This window comes from Lepisosteus oculatus, chromosome 3 (genome assembly GCF_040954835.1).
Source record: "Lepisosteus oculatus isolate fLepOcu1 chromosome 3, fLepOcu1.hap2, whole genome shotgun sequence".
In the NCBI taxonomy this organism is placed as follows: Eukaryota; Metazoa; Chordata; class Actinopteri; order Semionotiformes; family Lepisosteidae; genus Lepisosteus; species Lepisosteus oculatus.
In genome coordinates this window covers 55,676,843-55,695,060 of record NC_090698.1, presented here as the reverse complement: position 1 = coordinate 55,695,060, position 18,218 = coordinate 55,676,843, and the positions used below count along the sequence as shown (strand labels likewise).

Here is an 18,218-nt window from a genome sequence, read left to right as displayed (position 1 = left end):
GCTTATTTCATATCAACACCATCTAAACACCAGCATTTAAATCATAGTCAGGCCTTCTAACCTACAGAGCCCTCTCCAACGCTGTTCCTAATTAACTCTGAGATCTACAGACCCTCATGTTCCTGTGTGGATCTGGGGCTTCTCCTTCAGCTGTCAGACCTTCACTCACAATTCCACCACTTTCAGTTAACAGCCTCAGCTCACACCTTGTTCCAAAGTAAATGGTACACACGTCTGCTCTCTCTGGCTTTCCATTAACCTACTCTGTTTCTTTTACCCACTGGGACACTAGCTGGCACATATACTGTAAATGCCATTTTCTGGTCTATAGTTATTTCTCTATCACATACATTCCTTCTTTACTGTACTGTGTCTTTATTTTACAAATTCTAAATGCTTCATTAATTTACAATCACTGCAAATGATTGTTTTGCTCTGAGTCCCATACCTGTGTGCTGTCAGTTTGTTGTCAATTTACTTATGAAACATCCTTGAGTGTCCTGTCATTATGACATACTGTATATTGCACATAGATTCCAGCTCCATTACCACATAAAAAATTATAATTGTCAGTTGTGGTTTTCTGAAATTTGTTAATTTGGTCCAATTCACCATTATTTCAAAGTACCTCTTTTCTACAGTGAAAGTCCCACAGCATCTACAGCTCAGATTGCATCTGACTATCACTGTATACACTGCAAAGTCTTAAAAACCAGTACTTCAAAAGGGTAGCGCTTGCTCAGGAGAGCTGTGAAAACCTTAAATAACCTGACATGACTCCACACCAGCAGCACCAGACAATGTACAATGCCTTTGTTATCAGCAACCATATCAAATTGCATTCTGGAACATGTAACTTTCTAAGGTGCATGCCATGTCCTTAATTTGGGAGTATTCAAACTTTACTAGAATGTCCCTCTATAAAGAATCAATCCTGCAAGACTAATGTCAACTTTTCTTTTCTATCTCTTCTCATTTTGCATTGATTTGTTTAAATTCTGCTACACTTGCCATTTCAAATTCTTTAAATACTTCAGCCCCTAGCATAGGGATTTTTTCTTTTTTTTTTGTGGCCAAGATGAGAACTTCTTTGTTCTTTTGAAGGAGAGGAAAACTACCACAACGAGGTGAAAACACACGGTATCGGGTGGTACTGAGGTACAAAGGTTTGTTGTTGGTCACACTGTCATACAAAGGCAATAGGTGCAGATAACTGGGAATGGAAATACAGTATATCCGATGTGACTTCCAACGAAGTGATAATGAAGAAAGGTGAAGGGTGTATCAAAGCATTTCAAAGAAATGCTGTCAAATGTAAACCTCTCTTCTTGTGGCAGAGCTCTTAAGCTGCTTTGTAAAGCTCATCTTGACTGCTGTTTGGAGTTCAACCAAAAGCAATAAACCATGTCTCCCCTAGTTAATAAATAAATAGAGGAGATTTGGTGCAGTGTCACTAACCTTCCTGTAGTGACATCTGTGGTTAAGACATTTGTAAAACTCAGGCAATGACATCACAATCCGTTTTAAAATGGTTATATTATTTTTAGAACATTTAAACAAAAAAATCAAAAGATCAGGAGCTTGCAAACAAGGTAGGAGAATATACATACTGTAAACAAAACAAATAACAAATGACCTGACCAACCCAGTCTAATCACTAATCAGGCCAACAGGTTTTACATTATAATAATAATAATTGCTTACACTTATATAGCGCTTTTCTGGACACTCCACTCAAAGCGCTTTACAGGTAATGGGGACTCCCCTCCACCACCACCTGGATGATGCGACGGCAGCCATAGTGCGCCAGAACGCTCACCACACATCAGCTATCAGTGGGGAGGAGAGCAGAGTGATGTAGCCAATTCATAGATGGGGATTATTAGGAGGCCATGATTGGTAAGGGCCAATTGGAAATTTGGCCAGGACACCGGGGTTACACCCCTACTCTTTTCGAGAAGCGCCCTGGGATTTTTAATGACCACAGAGAGTCAGGACCTCGGTTTTACGTCTCACCCGAAGGTATATATACTGGGGCATTAGGACCCACACAGACCGCAGGGTGAGCGCCCCCTGCTGGCCCCACTAACACCTCTTCCAGCAGCAACCTTAGTTTTTCCCAGGAGGTCTCCCATCCAGGTACTGACCAGGCTCACACCTGCTTAGCTTCAGTGGGTTGCCAGTTGTGAGTTGCAGGGTGATATGGCTGCTGGAGTATAGGAGTACATTAGTACAGGGCACCTTGCTTCTACTTCGTTCTAAAGAACAATTTCAATAAAAGAAAAACAACCAAATCTAATTTAGTCTTATTTTAATAGTTTCTCAGATTCCACTCAACACTGCAATTCGTTAGATGTTCTAGGAAACCATATCAAGCCTGAAGATTGATAGTAACCTGAGGTTTTTAAGCAGCATTGATCTGGGGCTCACTGGCTTAGTCACATTCATTGAATTCAAAATTTCACATTTTAGTACCTTTACACAATTTTCAGATGCACTTCTGCGATTGCCTCTGTATTAGTGATTAAAACATACTGTATACTGTACCAACCACAAAACAAGTGCTCAGTGGGCCTTTTTAATGACATCCCACCTCCTCTGCAGGGACATTTTCATACAACTCGCTGTATTAGATCTTTTCATAAGACCCTAAGCAGCTACTGTGAAAACACATATATTTCAAAGCACTTTTGTATGCATGTCATGGCAGCAATGAGCTAGAAACAACAGCTGGCACCCTGAAGTCAATTATAAAAGTAATCCTTCTTTTGTGTATTGTTCTTAGACCAGTTAAAGTTGATCCCTGCGTCTTGTAACACAAACTACACAGCAATTAGGTTTGTTGAAAAAAATATAAGTATTTAAAATACATTTCAGCCCAGGATACAACTTTGTCTCCTTAACATTAACAAAAAGAGCTCATTGTACTGTATTTAAGAAGTAAATGATGTATGGAATAGTTAGAAAGACCTAATGTTTTCAGTATTTTGTATTATTAACAGTGCAGTCTTAGCTACTTGTACCGTACGTGTTCATGATTGTTCTTTGGGAAACTGTCACTGCTAAAAACAGAACAATGCACAGCTGACTTTCTAAACATGCACAGCTGTGGAACATATTCAGGGCCTGAAGAGGTTTCCTTAAGTATTTCCCTACTCTACCACACCCACATATGAACAGTACACAATGTTTTAAAAAGGAAACAGTTGTTGTCATATCATTTTGAGGGCTGTTTTCCCCATAGTTCCTTTCGGTATCTGGGAAAGGTCATATACTGTTCCTAGTTCCTATAGGTTTATTTGACATTTTACTGTGATCAAGCAACATTCATTTGACTTCACAACATTAATAAATCTCAGCAATGACAATATGATTGTGTGGGCTGGCTATACCACCGATCTCACCCACACTGTTCCTAACAGGAAAATTCTAGAATGTGCCATTATTAATCTAGTCTATCAAAATATTTACTAGTCTTTTGGGGTAGGTCATGGTAATTTAGGACAATTATTTTATTCTGCTGAAAAGAAAGGATAATTATCAGCTGCTACAAAAATGTAATGGATGGTGTGATCTTGTATTTTATGAAAAACACCATGTGCCATCATATTAAAAATGAAAACAGCTTTTAGACATAAAACATTTGGCATTTTATTTTAGTTTGTATCGCATACTAAGCATAGGAACTGTCACAAGATAAAATGGACTTTTTCCCACTTGTCATCTTGAAACTGCAAGCAGCAGAATCAAACTAATAATAAATTCAAGAATTGTGTCTAGTTTAGCTCCTGAACAAGTTGTGATGGTTAAAATCGCAGCTGAAGTGAATTAGAACTGAATAGAACGTGTCTACCGGTCTGAAGAAGGACTGAAACATCCATTAGTTTGCAAACTTGCAGATTCAGCAAAGCTGTTCGAGTAAGTCATAAAGTGATCTTCACTGCCAGTGACATAACATGTAGCACCTGCCTTTCAAACATGTACATCATGTTCATGATCAAAGATATTTGCATATTTTACACACAGAAACTAATTTGAATTAAAAACACAACAATACACCTGTAACACTCTCCTTTAAATCTCCTGAGAAGCAAAAATTCGACTAATTCTATTAATTAAAGATTAGCAGAAGTTATGTGTGAAAAAGATTACTTTAGGTTAGACAACCTACTAAAAAGAAGTACTGAAGCAGTGGAATCAATTTGCCAGTGAAAAACGAAGAATGCATTAGCAGAAAATGGACCGAATAGAAGTATAAGGAAATAAATAGTCATTGTGGGAATGTTAATTCCTTATCAAGTTAAGGAGAGACTGTGACAAGTAAAACCCTCCCCCGCTCCTGCCAGGATTCAATGCCATTCGTTCCCACTCCACTCCGGCATATCCCACAGCCGATAACTCTGATACATCAAAGGCCAGGTCGCTGTCATGGCAGAGTTCTACACAGTCAAGATGTGTAGGTGGGGCTGCACACTGGTGGTGTTGGAGGGCAGTCTCCATTAACCTGTAAAGTGCTTTGAGTGCAGTGTCCAGAAAAGTGCTATATAAGTCCAAGTTATTATTATTATTATTATTATTATTATTATTATTATTATTATTATTATTTCAGAGGGGGGTGACGTCACTTCGGAAACTCATTCAGTGCACTGCTACAGTACATCTGCATAAAGTGTTAAATACTTAAAACAATTCACCCCCTTTCGTTCTTGTCCCAATTTCATATCTTTGAAATTTTCTGATGCACTTTCATAATATATTGATTTAGTTCCCATTTCTTTCTTTTTTGTTGATTGTTCTAGTTGAAACCTGATTGCAGACGGTAGTTTCTACAGTTACTAAGGTACACGTTCTGTTGTTTTGATGTCAGTAGTTTGTATCCTCGGTACAGATTTACAGTGGGGCATTTTCAGTTCCTGAGGTTGACTATCTGCTGACTCATGGAAACCAAGAAACCTTTTCAGCAGTACATCTATGAATTGTTTTTTTGCGGGGGTCTGGGTGAATGATAGGAAAGTAATGAAAAGAAAATACAGTACAGTGGGTTTATGAACTGTGGAAAAGCAAGTGAGAAGTGACGGCCTCTGATTTTTCCACATGTAGGGGTAAAAGGTCATATTATTCAAGTATCAACAACTATCACATTCTTTTCACATATTATTCAACTAATTGTGATAATTTACAGGTGTTAATTGTATTTTCAGTTATTACAAGTCTGTAGCATCTGAAAATTGAACAATGGTAAAATCCAAATAAGTGTACACGAAATCCCCTGTATTCAAAAGGAATGTGCATTGCAGTTGCTTGCAGTAGTTTGATCAGTTGTTCCAGGGACAGATGTTATTCCAGAAAAAGAATAGTCTGATTTACTCTCCCAACAACAGCAGTCAAACTGCATGATGAAGATCCACGGATTTAAAAAAAAATAAGAGAAAAGGAAATACTGTAACTAATCATAACTACTAAAGAGAAAAATATTATATTAATGATCATTATGAATTGTGCCATAATGTGTAAATTTAAAGTAATACAACAGTCTTAAGAACTCTTATTTTTAATTAAAATCTTTATGTAGAAATGATGACTATCCCCATAGAGATAGCACATTGTAGGAATTATCTGCAGATTTGTTTTCTTTTTCTTGCAAAACAGCAAAGCCTTCCCTCTAGTCTGAGATGGTCTCTGTAGTGACATGTACAACAGGGGCAATTTCTAACCATGAAAACAATTAAATAACCACTTAAACAATAATTTCCCAAGTGGTTGAAACTATAGAATACATAATAAATTAAACAGCAACAAAACTTGAGATGGTATCATTCTGGTTTGATTTTATCCATCAAAACAAGTCTACAGAGAAACACAGAAGATCAAAGATAATACAAAAAACAATTTAAATTGATACAATATTGAATGCTAAGTTGCTCCTTTTATTTTTACTTTGACATACAATGGACCCAAAGTATATAACAAATACACAATGTTTTCCTCATTTGAAGATAAAACTTGGCACTTTAGGATTTAAGTATTTAAAAAAAATAGGGCAGATAGTATCCTGAACAGAATCATGAGTACAAAAATGTATTCTTTCCTGAAATTGCAAAATTGAAGAGACAACAGAAAACAGAAACACTGTGTGTTTTAGAAACACACACACAGAGCTGAAAAAGATCAAAATGCTAAGCAGCTCGCAACACTGAATACATTTTTTATTCATAAACTGCTCTTTGGCAAACTCCTGAAGTTCCCCATTAAAACAGTCTTTGGAAAAATGAAGTCTTCCACACTGTCACACCAATTCCAGATGATGCATTCTAATAAGCAGAGAGGGTCATTTCTAAATAGGGCTTGCCTTAACTGTACTACTGACTGTGCTCAAGGCCTTTCCACCTCACTTACACATACACAACACACAAATATAGATTGAGCCAGTTCAGCATTTTGGCAAACTGCACTTTTCATTTTTGACGGCTGGCGAGAAACTTTTAATCAGCATCAAAATCATGAACAACACGCACAGATTGCTACACAACAGCAAGAAATCCAGAGTTTGTTTTTTTGCACAACAAACAAACTGAAGTCTGAAAGTTTTCAAAATGTGTTTGGTCATGGTTTGGGATTTGGCAGTCTTGGAAGATAAACTACAATTAGGGAAAAAAATATTTTTTATAATTTTGTGCGGGAATTTGCCATCTTTGTCAGCAGATAATGCTATAATTTTCATTTTTGTACTACATTTTTCAAAAGGAAATTTTAGTAATTTCCACTTTAAGAGAAACATTTTTTATTTTTTAATTAAAATCCTATGAGAATATCCCTTCAACTATTCACAAATTTTAATGCACAGAGCATTCCACTGGAACATGGTCACATCGATAGCAGTTGTAAAAAAGTATCACATTGTGATGCTACATTACTATAATTGTTATATAGACAAAACACATTAAATAAATATTTTTGAGATAAATATTTTTGTTTCAAACTAGCATATTCTCAAAATACTTGTGGTTTACTGTCAATTTGCTGTCAGGTTCCACTCTGCTGCATAGTAAAGTTTAAGAAAAAAGGAGTTTTTTCATTGTTGCATATGGCATCACAGTGCATAGCAAGCAGTGAATACATATCAGACTGGTATGTATTCTCACTAATTGAAATAGACTGGTCTTTAAAAAATGTTTGCATTCTTCAAGGGACTGTTAGCTACTGCGAAAATGTGTCATTTACATTTTTTATTTTATACTTTTTTGTGGTATTATAACATTTTGCTTATTCAAGGTTTTATTAAGTGTCCTTGTTTATACAGTATCTATTCATATCTCCTGTCAAGGCTTGGTTACCACTCCTTTCTCTCTCTTCACACTGGTGGGCCTCAAGGGTCTGTTCTGGGTCCCCTTCTTCCCTCTGTACATGCGCTCCCTAGATCATCCCAGATCCTAAATTTTTTTATAAATCTGTATGCTGATGTTGTTCACATTTTCTTTTTCTCAAGTCTCTTCCCATATCTCAACCTGACTGACACACTCCCATCCAAAGGCAATGTGTGTCTGTTATTAGAAGGGGGCACAGTTTAAAGTGTTGAAGGTCAGTAGAAACAATGGTTTAAAGTTTTAACGGAATGTAACTTAGGTACCACTTAATGCAGTATATTACTGACTTTAGATAGAAAAATATAATACTCGTCGGACATTTTCTAATGGCAACAACCACATCACTAATGAGTAAACTTGAGAATTTCTTCATCATAAATCAATGCTTATGTTTTCGTTTGAAAACACCAACTTCCTGCTTAGTCACATGGTACAATTCCAATCATAATATACTCTACATACACTTGTGACTTCCAGTAGAAAGCACCTTTCTGATCTTAGGTAGTCAATAACAAATGTAAATTATTTCAAATAGTAACTTTACCTTGTGAGAAGAATAGTAGATGTCAACACTGACAAATCTTGTCACAATATCCGGTAAGCATGTCTTCTTTTGATCTACAGTATATATTATTACTAGGATAGAATATATAGAAATAGGATAGAATACAGTAAACCCTCAGATTAATGGAATTTGCATTAATGGATGTGAGATTTACTTGAAAAAATCTGCTATGGGGAAATTATGTCTGCAAAATCAGAAATACTGGTGTCCAATAAGCATCTTTTCCAAATAACATTTAAAAACGCACAAATAATAAAACAAAGATAAATATTACACATGAATTTTAAATTCATGAATAGGAATGGTGTCTAAAAGTGGTAGGTCAGTAGCTTACGACGGGATTGTGTTTCGTAAGATTTAGCCAATTTTATACAGTATATTTATGGCACATTAACTAGTTTGTATATTTATGATTAAAATGCAAAGGAACAATTTTCATTGACAGGGTTGATTCCAATTGTTGAAACAATAACTAAAAAGATCAAGTAAGCATATAAACTATATATGTATTTTTTGTCATATAATATTGTGTATTTGGATTTCAAAAATGGCATTTGTGATTTAATGGACAATGTGCAAGAATGGACACACCTTTCTCTCTATTATTCCATTAAACTGAGGGCTAAACTGTACGATCATCTGTCATTGTTGTCCTCAAGTAAGTTTTCAGCTGCCACAAAGAAGAAAAGCATTTCTCAGATGATGCTGTAGTCACTGGGATAGTTAGGTAAATGTAGTGTTTCAACGGGTTCATAAGGATGTCACACAGTGCCATTTCATGAAAGAACTACTATCTTTTTTTTTTCCTTCCATGTGCACTCTTTCTCTAAGCTATTGTCAGCAAAAGTGTCTTTGAACATCCAGGAAAAGTTCTGATATCTTGAAATCAAGTCTTGTTGATTGATACTATAAGTGGTAGAAAAAGCCTGTACTGTACACTATGAACTGATGGGCTCTCAGAAGACAGAACGTCTGCAAGGGCCTTGAAATAAGCAGGTCATTTTCAGAAAAGGTCTTGCAGCTCCTTAATAACGATATCCAGAGTTCTGTAGACTTCTACTTCTAAGAAGTCCTATAATACTCCTCAGGTTTCTCAAGAGCAGACTATTTATCCTGCTAGTGTTGCAAGAATAATACCTCTGAGTGTGGCTTGAGGTCCAGTATCACCGCTTTTCTTGTACAGTTCATTCACATCATTAAAAGTCCAGAAAGTATCACTGACTGATTCAACTCTCCAGTACAATTTTTTTCTGATGTCATTTTTTCAATACCGCTTATCTTTCTGAACTCACTGAGTCTGGAGAGCTCCAAAAACATTTTGAACAATTGGAAATGGCCAAACTTAATACGTGAGAATGTCATTAAACATATGCAAGCAAGAGGATTTTAATAAAGTATCAGCATTAGTAAAGGTTTGTGTTAGATTAATGTTCAGGACATAATTCTTCAGTGTAATCAGTGATCGGTGTTACAAGAGAAGTCCTGTTAAAGCCGATAAGCTGCCTTATTGGCAACACCATTTTTATATTTTAGGTTTAGAACAAATCTCCATTTATGAATGCATTTCAAACCACACTTACAGTAAAATATATAAAATAACTTGTAAAACCTGCAATTTACATCACAAACTAGACAAAACCTCCCAGTATATGCACAGTGCCATGTTCCGCAATTTAGAATGAGACAACAAAACCTCCAGTGATGTGAAGCGGCTCTATTGCATTGTAAACAAGCAGGCTTGCAAATACATTTCTTTTAATCCAATACAAATATTGCTCTTGATTTTGAGATTTTGAGATTTGCTGACAAATACTGCTTACCTGTTAACTCTGTATGCAGATCACTTTGGAACATTTCCGGGGTGAAATGTCTGCTGCACAACCTGTACTTATTCGCTTGTACGACACATTACATTAGTTATTACAGTGACTAGTGAGCAGGAAGGGCCGCATCACGTCTCAATCTGTGGTAAACTGCGAATGTGAGTATATTGTTATTTTAAGTTTGCAACAATATGGCGATTTTGTGCTTAACTGGAAATGTCCAAATTTTCCTATAATAATATATATATATAATATATATATATATTTCTATATATAATATATATTATTATATATTATATCATATATATAATAATGAATTTCTTTTGTTACCGAGATTTAACATATCCCATATCCAGCTCAAAACCCTAATTCTTACCACTGCCTCAACCACTCTGCTACTGCCTGTCTTCAGTCTCTTATCTCTCCCTACAGTACATGCCCTCTCACCTTCTCCACTCCTCTTCTGGCAGACTTTGAGTGGCGCCACTTCAGACAACATATCTGATCCATCAGCTCTCAACCACATGCTTCAATAACTATTGCACTAATGTTTTTAGTTCTCAAACTGGCAATGTGACCTACTAATTGCACTTACTATAAACAAAGTGAATGTACAGTATCTACAGTGTGTTTACATTAGTGTTCTTTATCCAAACTGATCACTTTTAACTTTCACCATTTTGTTTATTTCCATGATATTTGCATTGGCTGTCCAGTTTCTGCTAGTTTTATTGGCATTTTAATTATTTGTTTTACCAAATGGTATTGTACCTCTGAAAATTTTCCTTGCACAGTAAACCCTCCGTTTATTTAGAGGAAAGAGTGCCCATTATTGCTAAATGTCCATGAGAACTAACATGAGAAAATAATATGTATCTTTTGACTTTTTAATCACTTTCGACACAGTCAATGTATATTGTTATGAGAAATATACAAGGTCTTTTTTTTTTAAATGTCATAAATATACTGAATAAAAGTGAACAACACCCTTCATATGCAATTGAGCTATCCCTACAGGGCCCAATGATATTCCTGAATTTTTAAACCTACAGTATGTAGTATTTATGTTTTCCTAGTTTTATTATTTGTGCATTTCTCTGTTATTGCTTGTGTTTTGGATTTTACAGACAAAATACCCATTTAGCAGATTTTGTCTGTTAAATCCGAAGTCTGTCTAAGCAAAGTTTGTTAAACAGAGGGTTTACTATATTACATTTAAGACACATTTTTACATTGGAAGTGACCCAGATTGAGGGCATCTGCTCTGCAAGGTAATAAAAAAGTAAGAGATTGGTATATCTAAGACAGCACCACTCATACTAATACACAAAGATTAATTTCTGTAAACAATTAATTGTTTAACACTTAGATTCTGGAAGATGAGGGTAAAGTTTAAAGAGACATGAATGGAAAAGTCATTGCTACCATGGAAGAAATTTTTAGTGCCCTCTTCTGATTTTGTGACATCATGGCAAATTGCTTTTGCTTGGGTGGATTCTTTTCTGTTATTGTGAGGAAGAATATGGGTGTTAAAAGTATTCTGAATCAAATACTTAACAGTAACCTCAGAAAGATCATTTTAAAGCCAGTTTGCAAAGTTGCTTTTAAATAAGAGTCATGGCCTGATTAAGAACTGAAGGAAGATGAATTATAACATTTCAAATGCTGACATAAACGAATACTGGACCCAATTACTGGGGTTGCTCTGGCATGTCAAATGATACATTTGAGAAATCTGTAGACTGAGACAGCATTGTGATCTAGAATTGCAAAATTTTATTAAAAGCATTTGTGTGTGTCCTCATCGCTGTGAACATGCAAGCCAATATACAGTTATAGTCCTTGTAAAACACACATCAATTGGCACAACACCATCACATGGGGAATTTGTTTAACTGCTGCCATTCACATGCACATGATCTCATCCATGCACCTAATGAATTCCAAGTGAATATACAGAAAAAGTCTTCTTGGGGGGCAATTACAAAAATGTATATCCACACTATAATACAAGGATATGATGTGTGACATTTTATGAAGGTCTGTTTTAAAGTCAGGCAGGGTCGGTGCTCATGTCTCGTTAGGACTTTGTTTCTGCTGATCATAAATGTTCAAAGGGATACAACAATGGCATAACTGACCACAGTTATTTTCCTTTGTTTCGTTGAAAATATGTTTTTCTTTAGGTTTAGATGTGCACGAAGACAGCACTTGCAGACATCAAATTCATGAAAAAAAATTTACGTTGCAATTGCTTAAGGCAGGACAAGGAAGGGGCTGCTGGCGGAGTACTTCACCATTCAGCACTGAACCACTGTCATTCAACAAGGGCGTCCTATGCTTAATCTAGAGTTTCTTTAACAATTTTTGATAACACTAGATGTGGATCGCTAGTCAGCACGAGTATTTAGGCATCTAATAACTAAAGTAGAGAAGCATGACAATTACTGTAGACATAAGACAATTCTCTACACAACAGTTCTCTACATTGACAAGATTACTGCAGCGATGATTAGCTGTGGTGACATTTTAAAGCTATGACACCTACAGTAGCTGTGCATACTTACCTACATCAATTATCAGAGTACGCTTTTGAAAGCTGTAAATACTGCAAAGAAGGCACAAATGCAAAAATGTTTTATATACTATAAAATATATACTTGAAAAGGTTTCTGTTTCTGTTATACCTACAAATACACGGATCAGAATCTTAAAACGATTCATGTATAAAATCAAGCACTGTAATATCCATATCTACCAGGTTACACAATGCATAAATATCCAATAATGGAGACTCGCAGTCATGAAGAGAACAAGACAGAAGTGAAACGAGGAATTAATACATGATAGAGGTGAAAGGAGGATTAAATATAGAGGCATGAAAAAGATGCTAAAAGAAGTGGCCGTTTGGTCATTCTAAACCTCTGGGTAGCCAGAGACTAACTGATTAATTACAGAGGATTTCATCCAGCCCTTTACTGAAAGAAGCAATGTATCACTTTCAACACCATGACTGGGTAGCCTCCCAAAACCCTCCGTCCCGATATTATATTCTATCAATAATTTGCCATCTATAGTAGATAATGAGCACCTTGCCACTAAAAGGGGGAACACTATTGTTTACTAAATGGTTGAGTTTTCCTTTATTAACGTATGTAAACACTAGCCTGTTTTCACAGTATTCATACAGTACATCAGTCGCCAATTAGATTGTTGGTCAAACTCATTTCCCACTTTTTTACAAAAACACAATCTCTGATGTTTTGAAATACATTTCATTCCCTTACCCTGTGAAGCAGAGACCACCATGCCCACAACTAATAAACCTTTTTAAAACCAGGACCAAATTGTATGCTCAGTTCTTAAGGTGAAAGGTTAACTTGACAACAACATGGAAAATCTAACATCTCTCCCGCCCACATGCAATCTATACTGCAGACAGAGTCTTTGTCTTCTCTCACTTTAATTGCCTGCTTTCACTTGCGGGCTGAATAGAACATTCAACTTGCTTAATGATGCCTCTGACAGAGAATACAGCTTTTGAATTTCCAACCCTGATGACCTCAGGGCTGGATATACTGACTACTTAATTTACTTTAGGTTGTATTTTTTTCTAGCTTACAAAAACTGGAAACACAAATGATTGGGTAGTCCTAATTCATGGTATTCAAGACAAAAAGACAGCTAATTAAAAATAAATGTTTAAATACTGTATCTACATGGCCTTAGACTTTACAGGATGTGCCCAGAAATGCAATGGTTTATCTTTGCTTTTGTCCAAAGTATATTTATTCTGATCTCCGGGTTGCATGTTTAATTAATTAGCATATTTGAAATCTATGGCTACTTTTTTAAATGATAAAAGTAAGAGCACACTGAAAACAGTGCAGACTTCAAAAAGCAGACATAACTGCACATTGTTTTGTCGGGTCAGGTAAGGCAATACAGTCCAACATCACTTTCAAACGTCACGCTCATCGAGATTTCAAACGCTCACAAAGCACGCTGCATAGCTTTAAAGTGATTGGCTAGACAGCATGTCTTGTCGCACGACAGAACCATAGTGGAAAGGAGAAGTTATTTGCTACAACATTCGCTCTTCAGATGCTGTGCAACAAACACACTGCATCATGGCAAGACAGCACAGTGGCTCTTGAGAATTTGTTGGTTTATGCCTGGATATGTCAACAAAACATCACAAACACAGCATTCATTGTCCCTTTTTGTAGGAGTTCAGCTTTTTTTAAAAACAGCTGTAATAAAATATGTGATTACTGTATCTCCTTAGCTTAATTCATGCAGCAATAATTACAAGATATAGGTTCAAATACATTCCCCCAACGTACCACTACAGTAATGTAATGCTGGAACCAACAGCCTCCCTCTGCTTGTCTTGATCTTAGAAAGCAATTAGGATGTCTGTGACAAATGAAGCTTTATGTATGTTTAATGTCAATCACAGCTTCTAGAGAAACACATTTATCTAATGTTGATTTTATGTTGATTTTATTGAAACGCCTACAGCTGGTGTTTGTGCTGCATCTGTGAGTGACACCAGCCTGAGGACACACCCCTGCCGAGATGAATACAAGCTGACATCTTGGAAGTTAGAATTTTGTCAAAAGTTTGTGCAATGAAAATAACATTACAGGTGCTTTATTTGCATACTTGCAACAACAGGTGGTGATGTTTAGCACATGCTTTTTCAAGCTCCCTGCTATTATGTTATTAAGTCAAATCGATCCATCTACATCCAAAGCAACACATTGAACCAATTACAGTAATTTAAAGAGAAGAGAAAAAAATGCTGTTTATTACATAGAAAAAACACATGAATTCCAGAACATACAGTAGATGTCAGCATCTTTCATAAAACAATACCAAACTGACATATTTCAATTGAATTGTGCAAGTAACTAGTTCTGACATCCTATAACTAGCTCTAACTAGTATGTAATGAGCCCAGAAAGATGCCAGATGAATTAATAAATATATGTATTGTAAAAAAATAATCATGAAAAAAAGATGACAGCAGCCTGGTATAGCAGGCAGTTATCTATTAAACTACTGCTGCTGTTCTTCCTTTTTACTTTCAAGAAAATAAGGCTAATGTTTTATAGTATGAGCTACATCAGTTTTTTCTTTGAAGATATAAAACTAAGAAAGAATTAAAAAATCTTACATTGATTTCATTAAAAAGAAAAAAAAGTTTGTATAAAGTAAAAGTAAATTGGATCACACATATTGTTAATTAGTCAATTGGTCCTACAGATCTTACTATCACTTTTACCTATTACACTTAACGGGCTGCAAACAGAAGACACAAGGATACATCTATTGGTGACACAGCTGTCCATGTATGATATCCATTTTCAAGCTGTAGTATAAGGAGACAATGCAATACTAAACATGGCCATTTCAAATTTAAAAATACTGCATTAAATGTAATATGTGTTGTGCATTTAAAATGCTTAAGTTATAATTCAACAAAACAATGTACTGTACCATCATGATTTATTTTACGTTTAAATAAACAAGTTGTATTCCCACAATAAATGCAAGGCCTATTCTGCATAAATGACATAACCTGACTGCAGCCTATGTTACATCACCAACAGGAAAATGAAGTTAGAGCAAACACTGAGATGTGTTGCCATCTTTCTAATTTATCCTCCTAGTCTTAAGCTATTAACTTGCATCACGTCATTATGATGGAGCCTCTAGCCAAGACCTTCCTGTAACATCTGTTTAAATAGTTACTTAGCTTGTACAGCAATGACAAAAGCTTGAACAGTTTCATGTTTTTAACAGGATCTAGAAATACGAAAAAAAGAATGTATGAGAAAATAAACTTTTAAAGAATAGCGTAAAAAGCATACAGCCCAAAACCTGCATAATAAACAAACCCATAAAAGCATGTCTGATTTTAAAACACAACAGATTAATTGCATTGGTACAAGTCAGGCAGAATTTCAAGAGTAGGCTATAAAGCAGAAAAAAATTGCTTTGTAAGGAACTACGATCGAATTAAGGATTCATGCCTGCTGTCTTTTTACTGAATATTTATGATGCATTCATTTGGTTAAAATGTGTAGTCAACTGTGACATAAGCACATTCAAATCTGAGTGGTATCAGCATAATTGACTGTAATGAAATGTCGAGTCACTTCGGATGTTTATAATATGCTACTGTATACAGTATGTGTTCTAAAATGGGTTTATTTTTCATTTTTTTTAAAATACTTTCTTTAAAAATATTTCTGAAATGTAATGTTTTAAAAGATAAATTCACAACTCTTTTAACAAGGAACTCTTCTAACCAGAATAATTATAAACGATAACTACACACTAGTAATACAGTGTGCATTAAAAAAAAACAATGAGCCAATTTAACATTACCCCTATTGCCAAATAGCTACTTTAAAATCACTCCCCTGACCACTGTTTTTATTTTAAAAAGTTTCACAAATAATAAAATGAGATGTCATTAAAACATCTACAGCACACATTTTCTATTGATCTTCAGCAGTCTGCAATCAAATTCAAACCTGAGAAAAAACAAGCATCAATCAATCGCACAATTAAATCCATGCAGGAAACCTCTGTGTTGAATCAGCTGCTATTGATGCTCCACACACACACAAGAAATGAATCAATTTTGTAGACTGCTACATCAGTCCTTAATGCAGACAGTACAGAACAAGCACCTGCTGTTCCCATGAAAATAACAGCATTTCATTCATTACGGTTTAATACAATCATAAACACGAAAAGCACACTTTACCCTAGCTTAATATCTGTAGCAGAAGTACTGTAACACATACTAACTATATGTTTCAGATAACTTTATATAAGCAAGTGAAATACTACCATAACAAATCGTTCTAAAAAAGAACTCAAATAAATATCATCACGCCTCTTCCTGCAAAAAGAGATCCTAAAATGACTTTTGAACAGGAAAAGCACATAGGAATAATTCTATCATAAGTAGCTTACCTAGCTGACACATTGTGCCTTAAACCACAGCAAACGGCTACAATGAACCGAGAGGGGAGACTTCTGATCTTCTGCTAGGAGTGAGTCACTGGCATAGAGAGAGATGCTTAGAATTAGCCCAGCACGCTCACTGACATCATCACTGAAGCCTAGGATGCAGAGGATACTATGGTAACCATTCCATGCGCTAACAGCCAAGAGCCTTTAATTGTTTTAACAACTTCCTAGGGTTATAGCTATAAGACTATGACATTTAATAAAGAAAATGTGGGCTGTTGCAACAGCTTCAGCTCTGAAACAACAGAAGAGACCGTTTTTGTTTAAATTATTTCATGTTTGACATGAGAGAATTACAATGCTCTTTCTGGATTTTTGGTCTTGTACTTGCTTAGTTAAACTGGCAACGATATTCACCATATGGAAAAGATGCAGGTATTATTGTGTAAGATAATTTATGGTGAACCAAAGCAAAGACAGTCAATGCATGGATTCAAACCAACAATTTTGTGCTTGTTCTATGAAATATGCACGTGACTTTTTGTACATTGCCTCCACTAAAGAGTCCCAAAAATTGTTTTTAGTCTGGATGTGTGATAAATAAGATACAAAATGTAGGAAAACATATTAAAAAATAACAAACTACATAATTCTGCACTATACTTAACAGATTGTCACCATGCTGAATACGCAAAATAGCAGGACAAACGTCTGAAGCATTATTGTTTTTTAATCCTAGCTTCCTCCAGATAATCTCTTACATAACAGAACAAAGCAAATAAACCAATTTATTATAAGTGATATTTTTATTACTAATGTGTTCAAGAAATTCCAGAACTATTTATATTCATCACATAATGACAAAAGAACCACTTAGAAACAGCACCTGCAAAAACCTGACAGTAGATACAGCTCACATACAGTACAGAGAAGTGCAGCTGTAACCAGTGTCATATTTTTGCAGGTACTGTATTTTATTTCAAAGGCAGAGATTTTCAGTAAGAATTAACGTTCCAGTTCCTGGAAGTTCAATTCCTTTGGGCCTTTAATGTATTATCATTGATTGATTTTTGATTATAGCATTACCACTTTAGCAAGGAAATAATAAGCAATTAGTTTATTGATATTAATGTATTTTAACTTCTCAAATAAGCTGCAAAAAAGGAGAATTGCTGAGAATATATCACAACACAATTACAGTATCAGATATCCTCCCTGCAGTAAAACACTGGTAAAAAATACATCCCATACTGCATTCTTTTTTTTGTGATTAATAAAAGTCCAGTAAAACCATTGTACTTACAGTATAAGGGGAGGCTTTTTACGCCTACTCTACTCTGTTGCAATGAATGATTAAAACGGTTTTAGTTCCTTGGTCTTAGATTAATTTTGAAAAGCAGTTCTGAACAAATTATTTTAACAGTGTTGCTGGGTTACATCAACGTAAGATTACAAAGTTTAATTTGTTTCATA

The 18,218-nt window shown here is 35.3% G+C and overlaps 1 protein-coding gene across 6 annotated transcripts in view; it reads right to left on the bottom strand.

Moving 5' to 3' along the window:
- The window catches only part of pam (peptidylglycine alpha-amidating monooxygenase), a 121,949-nt gene that overhangs the window by 91,294 nt on the left and 12,437 nt on the right, over positions 1-18,218 (bottom strand). Inside the window, exon 2 of one of the 6 annotated variants that reach the window (XM_015367021.2) lies at positions 16,749-16,836. The exons of the other annotated variants lie outside the window; for them this stretch is intronic. The gene's annotated coding sequence lies outside the window, so the exon portion shown is untranslated. The remainder of the gene's footprint in view (positions 1-16,748; positions 16,837-18,218) is intronic. 6 annotated transcript variants of the gene reach the window in all.